We start from the raw sequence: 13,069 nt of genomic DNA on the forward strand, positions 1-13,069 counted from the left end.
ATTCTGTCTCCCGTGATAATAATTATTTTGGTTCTCAAATTGTCTGTTTCTCTGATTGTCTCTGTGATAGTCGCTACCGCGGAGAGGTGATCTTTCCCTGTAATTATTACTACTCTGCCAACGGTTGTCATACGGGTGGTGTCTGTTTTGGTCACGATATGTGTTGTGAGAATAGCCTTGTCGTGTCCAGTTATTATTTCTTTCATCGCGGAATTGTGACAGATGTGACCTGTAATTGTTGTGTTCCTGTTTTCGCGTTCCACGATTGTCAGTATCAATTTCTAATTCTTGTAAGAGTCCCTGAAAAGCTTCAATGTCGTCTTTGCAACGTCCTGCCAAAATAATATGTCGTAAATGTTCATGTAATTTGATTAAGCAAATGCGGATGAGTTCTGAGGGGCTGTGTGGGTTTGACAGGTACTGATTCTTGTGCAACATGTCTTCAAAATATTTCACAAGACTGGAGAATTCAGATTGTTCGAAATGTTTCGTCATTATGATGCTATGTTTTACTCGGTCTTGTGTAGCTTGAGACCAATACGCTGAGAGGAAGGCATGATAAAATTCTCCTTCACTGTGACAATCGTGAATGACCAATCGCATTCTTACAGCTGGTTCATTCTCTAAGTAGCCACACATAAATTCTAATCTGTGTTCTAACGACCAGTTGGGAGGAAAACAATGAGAGAATTGATAGAGCCATGCTCGTGGATGAATGTCGTTGGCAGAATTCTTAAACGTTTTGAATTTACGTGTAGTAATGAACAGCTTATAGTCAAAATCATCATGTCGGCGAGTCACATATCGGTCATTGTTATGTCGTTTCGGCGGTTCCATTTCAAAATTCGGTGCCCCTTGCCAATTTCTTTCATAACTTCCGAAATGCGCTGTGTTACTGTTTTGTGACTGTTCCGTATTTCTATGTCCCTCTTCCCGTATTGGGGCGCGAGTGTCCTCTGAAATACGTAATTCTTGTACTACCTGTGTCATCTGATCTTGTACTTCGCGGATTTCTCTTTGGTGTTGCGTATTAATTTGATTCTGATTTTGTTTGAATTTCCTAATTTGTTCGCACTCTTCTGTCATTAAAGACTACCGGTTTTGTGTCATTCAGATTATCATCTACCTTCGTAGATAAATTATTTAGCTGATCCGAAAGTTCAACTACTTTCTCTGATAAAGTACTAATTTCCTCCATGTGTCTTTCTACTGTGTCCTTTAAGTTTTCCTGAGTTTTTGCAAGTTGCGTAACCGAATCGGTAGACGCAACTGAGTCAATTTTAGCTTGCAAGGTCTCATCATTTTCATGAACAATAATTTGCAGTTCTTTTATGGCTGCTTCGTGATTCTGTAATGCATTTTCATGCCGCGAAAAAATAGGTTGAAAATGCTCACAAATTTGAGTTTTTACGTCATTACAGACTTTTTGACATTTCGATTCAATGTTATGTAACTCAGTAGTTAAATCTTCACGCGTTTGTTCAAGAGTTTGTTCCAATGAGTCTAACTTTTGAAGCTGTTGCTGTGTTTGTCTCTGATTTTGTTCCAGTGTGTCTAACCTTTGAAGATTTTGTTCCATTGTGTCTAACTTTTGAAGCTTTTGTCCCATTTGTTGCATTAATTGTAATAACAATGCACTGATGTCTGAAATATGTTCCTCAGTGCTTTTCGGCAGTGAATTTGCACCGGCAACATTCACATTTTGACAAGCGGAAAATGTGTCTTGACTCATTTGAGAAAACGGTGAGAACCCAAAACCTGAGTCTGCAGTATTTGCAATGTTGTGTTCTGTCATTCCCGATTCCTGAGACGAGCTGTTGCCGACCGATCGATCGATAACGCTTCCCTGTTCACTACCTGTTTCACTGTCTACACCATTATTTGACGCCCGCTCCATTTCCCTGTGCACAGTTACCAAATTACTACTTTGAATGTCTGTTACTTCATTACACAGTGGTGCTGATAAGCTACGCTCGTCGTCACTATTATTTCTCAGTTTACTTTGGAGCCTAGTATTACGTTTTTCACACGCCATTAGTGTCACAATATTTCACACGATAACACAGAAAAGCACAATTTGAAGAGCAAAAATAAGAGAACACCTTAACATAACACTGAAAATAATATCTAGTTAATTGCAGCTGCGAAACACTTGGTGCAAATCTACATGCATGCCACAACTGTTTTACTGTACAACAATGAAAGACTGCAACTACAAAGGAGATTTTCTCTACAATTACGCGCTAGCAATAAACAAAATCTACGCTAATTACACAAACTACAAGGAAAAAATCAGAAGATTCCAGTGAGGTATCCTCAGCTAAGGGTCGACATATGAAACGTCCCCTTAGAACAATTATACATGACTGTCCTTAACCTGACACACAATATTTTTTTAGCGCAACGCAATCTGACTTTCAAAAATCCCTACAAAAGAATGGCCCTGACTAACATTAACCTATACGTTTCACAAATCACTTACCTCACAAAAATCTTGGTTACTCGAACTACTGCAATACAGCGAGCGCCACTACTGCCAGCTAAATAAAAGATTCAAACTACGGAAGGCACTAACTACTGATAGGCATAGTTAGCAAATGAAAGATATTAATAGAGAACAAACAATGTATTTACCTTAATAATCATAATATATATAGCAGTTCATGACAAATTACAAAACTCCGCCATCTCTCTCCCCACATCCACCACTGCTGGCGGCTCACCTCCAACTGCGCAACGCTACGCGCTGTTCACATCCAGCTGCCGCTGCCCAACACTACAATGGCAGACAACAATGCAAACTAGCCACAGACTGCACACAGCACAGCCAGTGATTTTTATACAAAGGTGGCGTTACCAATAAAAAAACCTAAACAGCCTACTTACAGTCCATACCCTACCGAGTACAGTGTCGACGCGCTAGCTGTATTCGTATGAACAATCCCCCAGTGACCTTGGTGAAGTAACTGCAACAGTTCTTTTTGCAAAGCTTTAGGGACCAACATAAGTGACTGTCCACTGTCATTTTGAACAAGAATTACTCCTTTCTGGACAGCAAGGCTGTGCCGACGTGTAAAGTATCGGCGCACTACAGAGTTCTGTATGCTATTCAATGAGTGATTCCAAGACGTTCGAATGTAGCTGAGCAAAATGTTCAATTCTGGATCAGCGTCCGTGTCCTGTGCAATTATAGTTCAGCGGAAAAAGACTGAAGCAATTCAGAATCCTGAGCAACGATGTGACAACAAGATGCAGCAGAAGCGTCAAAGCCTGTGTAAGAGCCAATCGGAAGACGTGAGAGCACGTCCTTATTACCATGTTGGGCTGTCGGTCGATACACAATCTCGTACTGGTATTGCGACAACAACAAAGCCCATCTTTACAATTTTTGAGCAGCTCGAACAGAAACCAGTTTCGTCGGATGAAACAAGGACTGCAAAGTCTTGTGATCCGTTATTAAGTAGACTTTTCTGCCATACAAATAGTGGTGGACTTTGGTGACACAATACGCAATAGCTAAAGCATCTTTTTCAATTTGTGAATAGTTACATTGAGCTTTGGACAGAACTTTTGATGCAAAAGCAAGAGATCTGTTTGTATCACCAATTCCGTGCGAACGCACTGCACCGATTCCGTAAGAAGAAGCGTCAACTAGCAGTGCAACTGGTTTTTCAGGATCACAGTGAACTAAGCATCTCTAAGTTTTTGAAAAGCTACTTGGCACTCATCTGTCCAAACAAAGGGGACATTCTTGCGACGCAATCAACGCAATGGAGCCGCGCTTTGTGCAGAATTCAGTATGAACCTAATATAATATTCGTTTTCCCTAAAACTAACTGCAATTCCGTGATATTGCGAGGAACTGGCAAATCTCGTATGGCTAACGTATGCAACTACAGAGGATGTACATCTTGACTGTTTATGACATGACCAAGATAATGCAACTCAGGTTTTAAAAAATCACACTTGCCCAGTCTACACTTTAGTACTGCATGAGATAACACACGAAACAAAGCACGTAAATCTGAAATATGTTCTTCAAGTGTACGACCGGCTACTGCAATGTCGCCCAAATAGTTTGAACAGTTTGGAACTTGAGCAGTGAGCTGTTCCAAATGACGTTGGAAAATGGCGGGTGCGGAAGCACTGCCAAAAGGTAAAACCAAATATGTGAAAAAGCCTAAGTGAGTATTCACTACACCCACTTTTTGACATTCTTCATCGAGCAGTATTTGAAGATAAGCGCCTAATTTGTCCATTAGAACTTCTGGGCGTGGCAATGGATAAGTATCAATGACTGTTTGTGGGTTGACTGTAGCCTTAAAGTCAACACAGAGGTGAATGCGACATGAAGGTTTGGGGAGCGAAACCAGAGAACTTGACTGGCTGATATGGGCGCAATAACTCCACTATCTTGCAATTCTTCACGTTCAGGCACGACTTTGTCACATAACGCAATGGGAACAGTTCTGGCGCAGAAAAATTTCGGCTGAGCATTGACTTTCAGCGTAAAACGAGTATGAGCAACAAAACTGTTTAGCTGTGCCTAAGCCTTCAGAAAATAATTCTGGGAATTCTTTTAGCAAGCTGGCTACACTGTCTTTGGAACTGAATGCGGACACTGATAACACATTGTCCTGAATGTTAAAGCTAAACAAATCAAAAGAATCAATATCAAATACGTTCTCACACTCACTCGATTTAAGCATTGTAAAAGCCACTGTTCGTGTATGTGAGCGATGCATGTCATGCGTTTTCCGAGAATGAGAATGTCTTGTCCATTATAAACCGTTAGTGGCATGATAGTTTTTGCTCACTGCTTATAGGGTGCCTAAAAGATGTTGCGTTCTCGGAAAGCTATACAACAATTCAAACAAACAACATTAGTAGTTTTATTTCTAGAAAGCAAATTGACAAAACTTAATCATGGTTACAGCAAATGTCGCAAGCGAGAGACGACATGAAAACAGTAACCTTCGTGCTATACCCAAAGTCCTAGTAAGCACTTATTACGGATCACGACAATCTGGTAGCGTAGCACTGATGTCCGTTGCAGACTGGGCCGATCTGAGCGGCCGAGGCTAGCAGGAGCGGAGCGGCGCTTGTGTTCACGTCTTGAAGGGGGCGCTCCTGGCGAGGCACTGTACAATTCCACGCACCATTGGCCGACGTTTCCTCACTGCCTTCTCTAGTTTTCTGTTCATCTTAGTTCCGCCGCTTCTGGCTACACCAGAACAGTTCTTACTGCTGTAGCTGACCATGCCTGAATTGTGTGTTTGTCCATCTTGTGTTTCTGCTTGCGTCCAAGCCTTGGTGGCCTTTCTGACACGCTCCCAACTGTTGCGCTTAGTTCATGCTAGTGTAGTATAGGGACCCGTTTGCTGAATGTTTCTTGCAAATGCTCCTAGCACAGTACTTCCGCAAGGCGGTCGGTTTCGAGGATACCGTGCACAATGTGATTCATTCTAGATAGTGACTCATCATGCAACCTCAAATAAATTGGTAGAAAAAAGTAGATATTTTACAGACCACATACTGTGAATAACATGGTTTTTTTTTATTATTGTACTGACTATCTGTGGAGGCCTGAGCATACCACATTAACAATTTTCTCGTATTCGAGAGAGTCTGTATAGTGTCAATAATGCACAAACGTGAGTTTCAGGAAGCAAGAGATGTGGTGGATACTACTGAAAAATATGTATGTCATTTTATCACAACCATATTGCGCCAGGACATCTGTCAGACAAGCCTAGGGTAGCATCACCAGGGTAATCCAGTCCTACTGATGTCTTGAGTGTGTGTTATCTCTAGGTATGAGGCCACATTTTTATCATTATACGTTTTAGTCCTTATCAATAACTTGCTGTGGCCAGGAGCACGTATTTCTGTACACATAGGCTTAATGTAAATTTGTAATGTTTGACTTAAAGTTTTCTTGTTATTTTCGTGTGCAAGAAAGTGTTCACAGGTTATGCTTCTAATATCCAGCTGTACACATCACCACAGGGATCATATGAATCATGATAGGTTTTGAACAGTCTAGTAGAGTATTTGCGCAAGTATATTGTAATTCTATTGTTGTGTATGCCAATCTGTTGTTAAGGTGCATGTTAGAAGAACAGAACATATATTAGTAGCGAAGAGAATAGTTAAACTTAGCAGTGATAGTGAGTCTGTGGATAAAGCACGATAATTGCATGTACATGGGCTGCCACATTGTCAGCAACGAGGTTTGGTAGGTTTGTATGTGAACAGTGCACCATGAACCATTACACAAGCTTCACACCTTACCCATATGAATCCCTGTTTTATACTTTTGACTCATTGTTTATATAAATAGTGAATAAGTTCTTGTATCGAAGTACATTTTTATTATTATATCTTAGGGAATTCATGTTTTTTGTACTGACATACCCATTGTCCTTTTACGTAAAATGTTGGTACAAACCAGCTAATGAATGCATGTATGATGTACTTACAGACTTAGACCTAGTGCATTGCTTCACAGACGTGCAACGCACTGAACAAGCTGATGCAGCCAGGGAGGCGTTTCAGTAACCAGGAAGAAAAAATTTTGGTAAGGTGTTATGGGACCAAACTGCTGAGGTCCATCAGTCCATAAGCCTACACACTACTTAATATAACTTAAAATAACTTGCTCTAAGGACGACACACACACCCATGCCTGAGGGAGGACTCGAACCTCCGCGGCGGGGGGAGCCGCACGGACCGTGACAAGACGCCCTAGGCTACCCCGCACTGCTAGGCTCAGGGGTTGACCCAGCTGATGACGGGCAGGTGACCAACATTCTGGCCAGTTGCTGGCAGCTTTGTGAGCAGCGGGTCTTCCAAGGCGCAAGGCCTTGCCTGTGTGGCAGTCCCAGTGAGGAAGAACATGAAAGACGTTGGGTGGCCCACAGGAACTACCTGATATTGGTAAACACTATAGGGAGCTGGCAACGTTGCGCCTCGTATGGCACAGATGCCAAGCACTACCCTTTGGACCTAACTACGTGTGGAAGATTCTCGAAAGGATTAACACATCTTTGACAGACTTTACCAAGACCCAATACAGTGTCGTTTTTCTGTAGTGACAACCCACAATATGCACCGATACCTTCTTGAAAAGATAATTCCTTTGACTCATTCATTTAGCCAGACTGTAACCAAATGCAGTTCTGTGCTATGAAATAATTTATAACGTACATCTATATTTCTCCTTGGCAGAATAGCCACCTCCTGTCAGCCATGAAAACGGAATCAATCACGACTAACTAATTATTAGTTGGACAACAGGTCTGTTATGGTAGTCCACTTTTCTATATGTACTTTGCTCATCGTAGAGGTAAGAATACTATGCAGCCAACGTTGTGAGCTAATCACAAACAAGGAAGCCAACTTTAACAACAGCACTTTATTTGATTTGCTGTAAAAGAACGCTTATGTGACGCCAGTCCACCTGTCTGTCCAAACTGTAGTAACTGCAACTCCAGGACGCTGCCTGCCAATACGTCGACGAGAACAAACCACTGTACTCCATGCTGCCATTGATGCCAAAGAAGGATGTCCAGAACTGCTGTCATGTAACCAGAGACACCACTACGTGGCGATCTCTGCCACTGCCAGCAAGCCCTGAAAAATATGTCTGTTACAGTTCCACTTCCGATTCACCACTTCATTTAAATGAAAGTGACATGTCAAGTGAAGTGTGGGGATGATCGTTGTCGAGTCATGTGACATTTTCTCAGTGCTGTGCTCACCAGATCTTTATGTTTGCAATGTATCCTCAGTATCCCTCACATGCCATGAATATAATTTCGAGGTTGAACTTGGAAACTATTTATTTGTATCATTTTGCATTTTCCCTGTAACATGTTGTTCTTATGTTTTGATTTTATTACATGTGACACTTTTCTTAGAGTTACACTTGATGACCACATCTAAAACATTACTTCTTTAGGTGAATTTTGTTCACCATGTATCCACAGGTATGACAGACTCGTTGTTCTCATGTGTACTTAATAATTATGGCTAACAATTCTAACACATACATAATTACTTGTCACAGTAATTATTACACAGTTCAAATTTTCATTCAGTGACACCATCTGCAGTCACATGTGTCTCTCACACAGATGCCTGTTTTCATTTATTTCTACAATTCATGTTTATTTTTTGTTCAAACACTGATTTGCTCTTTGTACATGTACACATGGTGACTTTGGTTTACTATTGGCACATGTCACAATCCACACATGTCTCTCATTCAGTTATGCTCACATTTATTAGGATATTCATTTAGTCCACATACACTATGATTTATAGTTTGTACTTGAAAGTTTGTTTACTTTGGTTTATTGTTTATATATGTCACATCACTTGTCACACATATTTTATTGCATTTGTCTTGCTTGTATGAGTGTTGATGAGACTAGGATGTCGAATGTCTGGACCTTCAGTCAATTTAAAAGTTCCTTGCCATATTTTGAATTGTATTAGGATATTTCTACTCTGGCTTCAGCAAACGGGTGGGGTAGTTGTTACGGTGCGGCTCAGTTCTACAAAAGCTTGGAGATTAGCAACTAGAAAGAAGCGTCAAAGTCATTACTTTCCACGTACATTCTATGTAGCTGAAACTTTGAATTGTTATACTGAAGAACATCGATTATTTTGTCTGTTGCCCTTTGCTTCCGACACATCTGTATAGAGACAAAGTTGAGTATTGTATTATTTCCCTTTTCGTAATAAAACTCATTAACACGATTTGCTTGAATTGTTGTGTGGCGATCCAAGAAAGCAAGTTTCCTAGACACCCCATAAATGGCAACTAAGCAGGATTCAACAAGAGTTAGCATGCTGGATATGTTGCATTTGTGTTTGTCTGAGATGCTTGCAGAGACCATAACGTCCTATATAGAAAATGTCAGCAACTTCCAATATCTGCTGTGATTCCTGAGAATGTTCGTGTCTTGGGTGCTGGTTGCTAATATTTCCTTTTTGTCTTAGGTTGGTAAAGTTGCCCCCTTTCCTTTTTATTTCTGATCGGAATAATTCATTACGAAATTCAAATTTTTGTTTGTACATACATCACTGTAATGATTTATGTGTGACGTCTCCCACACAAATATTTACTGCGAATGGACGGTTGTGAAAGACGGCAAGTTTTTTGTTTGGGCTAGCCTATCTTTCACTTTATTTATTCAGTCATATGGACACTTACGGCACTTATATCAAGTTAGGAAGACACTGTGATCAATAGGATGTTTGTTAAAGACGGTTGACAGTGGTTGGACACTGAATTCATTGGTAACTGATTGCATGCAGTAATATCAGATGCCAAGTTTCAGCTGTGGCCAGGTAAAGAAATGCTCGTCAGGCATAGGTGGCAGAAAGACCGTTTTATTGGTGCCAGTTCGCAGAACAAAGAGAGATGCAGAAGCAGGTACATTGGCCGAGCATGGAGAATCTCGGATCACCACTTTCATGCAAAGGAAAGCACAATGGTGGACACCGTCTGAGGCGCAGCCACAAAAGAGAACTCCACCAGTGGACAGCGCCAGGCCGCACGTCAGTGGTCGGCATGGAACAATGCGTCAGTAGTGCCTACACTTAGGTAATCAGCTCAGCACACAGACATCTCATCAGCGGAACCTGCATGCCAGCAACACGCTCATCATGCAGACACTGCATCGACAGAGCTTACATATTTCCAACATGCTCAGCATCAAACATCGCGTCGGCAGAACTTGCAAAGCAGACAATGCATTCAGCATGAAGACACTTTGTTGATGAATTCTGCACATAGACAACATGCTCTGTAAGCAGCCATCACAATGGTAGAGCCTGCATCCAGACAACACACGCGGCAAACAGACATTATGTCAGCAGAGTCTGCAGGCAAATAACATGCTCAGCACACATACATCACCAGAGACAGTATGGGGACAACCAATGGCCATCACAGAGTGGCAGAGCCACATGGCATCATGGAGACAAGTTAACTGCAAGATACGAAATTTTTTGTATTTGTCTGTGATCGTGGATATTTCGCTAGTCATGTTAGTTGAAATTTCGAAGTCATCCAGTGACTACAATTCAGAGGGTGTAGCTGATTCGCACACAACCAGGAAGAGGGAAAACAGCAGATAGTCCGTAAGATTTAAGTATGATTTTCTGGTGGCTGTTAATATTCATATGGGTATTATGAAGGAGCTTTCAGGGGAAACTGGAACGGTCAGTTATAGGTTGGACGATTTAAAAACGGAGATATTGGAAAGTGCGAATGTAAACTTACAGACCTCGAAAACGTCATTGAAGTGAGTGCAAATAATTTCGAAACGGAGAAGGCAGATGCAATCAAGGCAGACAAAAAAACACGCAGAGTACGTTGAAAATTTGGCTATTGAAGCTTTCAGTGGCAGGATTACAGTTTGCAGTTATGAGAGAGCTAACAGATTCGTCAAAATTAAAGTCACGGAAAACGATTTTAAAGGACGAACAAAAGGGAAGAAGGGAGGCATGATAAAAGAGATTTCCGATCTCAAAGAGGCAGTGAGCAGCGTAGCCCCAAATCTGCTGACATGGTCCGATTGAAAACGAAGCAAACAGTTTCCCAGATCTTCACAGTCGAGCTAGAGTAGAGACCTCTTCCTTTTAACGGCCTCGCGAAATTTGCTGGAGGACAGCGGAACAAGGGTCGGCATGACAGGAAAACAGGTCGCCTCTCGTAACACGATGACGCCTGTCGCTGAGAGCGGCGCGTCCAGTAGGATCGACCTAGCGCGCTAATCGAATGAGGGCGCCGGACGGCAACGGCCACGCCAATCACATTACGCGCCGTACAGTGGCTGGCGTTTCCCCAACGGGCCAGACAACGCCGCTGAGGCCTTTAATGTGTGACAGAGGTGGCCCCTCAGCCCATCATCACCAGGTCACTGGAGGACCGCCGCACTTGCGTTAGAGATAGATAGAATGGCGCAAAATAAATGAAGCAAGTAATCCGCTGAATTAGAGACCCATATCATTGGAATCGATCTGCAGGACCCATATCATTGGAATCGATCTGCAGCAGGCTTTTTAAAAATATACTGTGTCCAGCATTATGAAATACCTTGAAGAAAACGGTTTTTTACACACAACCAGCACTCGTTCAAATAATTAATGCTATCGACAGGGATTTTAGCTCGTTTCCAGAAATTTCCAGAAGGCCTTAGACACCGTTCCTTACAAACAGTTTCTAATTGAATTGTGAGTCTACGGAGAAAAATATCAGTTGTACAACTGGACTCGTAATTCCCTGTCAGAGAGTTCGCAGGTCGTAGTACTCGACAGGAAGTCATCTACTGAAACCGAAGCTATATCTGTTTCGTCCTGCCCACTTTTGAAATATGGGGTTTCTAGGAAACCTGCTTTATCGGGTCGCTAGGCAAAAATTCGTATTAATAAAGTTTATTACAAAAGGAAATGATTAGAACACTTATCTTTGTGAAATACAGAAGTGTCGCAAGCAATGGGCGACAGACAAATAAGAAGTCTCTTCAATATATACAATTCGTAATACAAGCGAAAAAATATAGTTCCCAAGTCGTTCGTAGAACGGCTCGTCTTCAACCGAGCTTCGGCCAGGCCGAGCGGCGCTTATGTTCTCTTCGCCTAGAGGCCGCTGCTGTCTCGGTGTTGTCCTAAAGAGCGGTCGGTCAGCGTACCATTGGCTGATGTCGCCTCACAGCCCTCTCTGCTCTAACATTCTTGACCATTGTGCTGGCGCTTGACGCTACGCCGGAACAATATCTGGTTTTCCCTAACGAATTGTTATAAGCCCTCTGCTGTTACCAGTCTACGTAAGCGATTTAGCTGACAACCTGAGCAGCCCTCTAAGATGTTTTGCAGATGATAACGTCATTTTCCGTCTAGTAAAGGCATGAAAGGTCAAAATGAATTGCGACACGATCTAGACAATATATCAGTATGGTGCTAGAAGTGGAAATTGACCACAAACGTTAAAAAGTCTGAGGTCTCCTTACGAGTACTTACAATATTATATTAAATTTCAGATTAACGGTAAATAACAAATTTAAAGGTTTCCGATTCAGATGCCCAGGGATACAATTATGGATTCTTAAATTGGAACCACCGCGTAGAAAATGCTACACTGATGGTAAGCCAAAGTCTGAATTTTACTGGTAAAATGTTTAGAAGATGCAAAAAATCTACTAAGGATACAGCCTGCACTGCGCAATATGGAATTCTTATCAGAAAGGACTGGCGGAAGACATCGAAAAACTTCAAGCTCGTTTTGCATTGTAGCTAAAAAGGAAAGAGAGGGTGTCACGGATATGTAAGCGAGTTGAGGTGACAATCACTAAAACAAAGTCGTTTGTCGTTGCGGCGAAATCTTTTTATAAAATTCCAATTACGAACTTTCTCCTTTGAATACCAAAACACACTCTGAGACAAAAATGCGACGTAGCACGAAGAAATGATCCGAACAGAACGAAAATCGGTAGACGTGATGTACAAGTACAAACAAACACAACATAACAATTTCAGAAAAACTGAATGAATTATTCAAGTGAAAAAATTTCACAAATTCAACTAGTAAATAATGCGTTGATACACTTCTGGCTCTTATGCAAGTAGTTATTAGGCATTGACTGACAGAGTTGTTGGATGTCCTGCTTAAGTATATTGTGTCAAATTCTGTCCAGCTGGCGCGTTAGATCGTCAATATCCCGAGCCGGTTGGAGGGTATTGTCCATAATGCCCCAAACGTTCTCACTGGGTGACATTGTTGTTGATGCCGTTGCCCAAGATAGGGTTTCGTAACCATGAAGACGCGCAGCAGAAACTCTCGTCTACATCTACATTTACATTTATACTCCGCAAGCCACCCAACAGTGTGTGGCGGAGGGCACTTTACGTGCCACTTTCATTACCTCCCTTTCCTGTTCCAGTCGCGTATGGCTCGCGGGACGAACGACTACCGGAAAGCCTCCGTGCGCGCTCGAATCTCTCTAATTTTACATTCGTGATCTCCTCGGGAGGTATAGGTAGGGGGAAGCAATAT

Source organism: Schistocerca piceifrons, chromosome 5 (assembly GCF_021461385.2).
Source record: "Schistocerca piceifrons isolate TAMUIC-IGC-003096 chromosome 5, iqSchPice1.1, whole genome shotgun sequence".
NCBI classification, from domain to species: Eukaryota; Metazoa; Arthropoda; class Insecta; order Orthoptera; family Acrididae; genus Schistocerca; species Schistocerca piceifrons.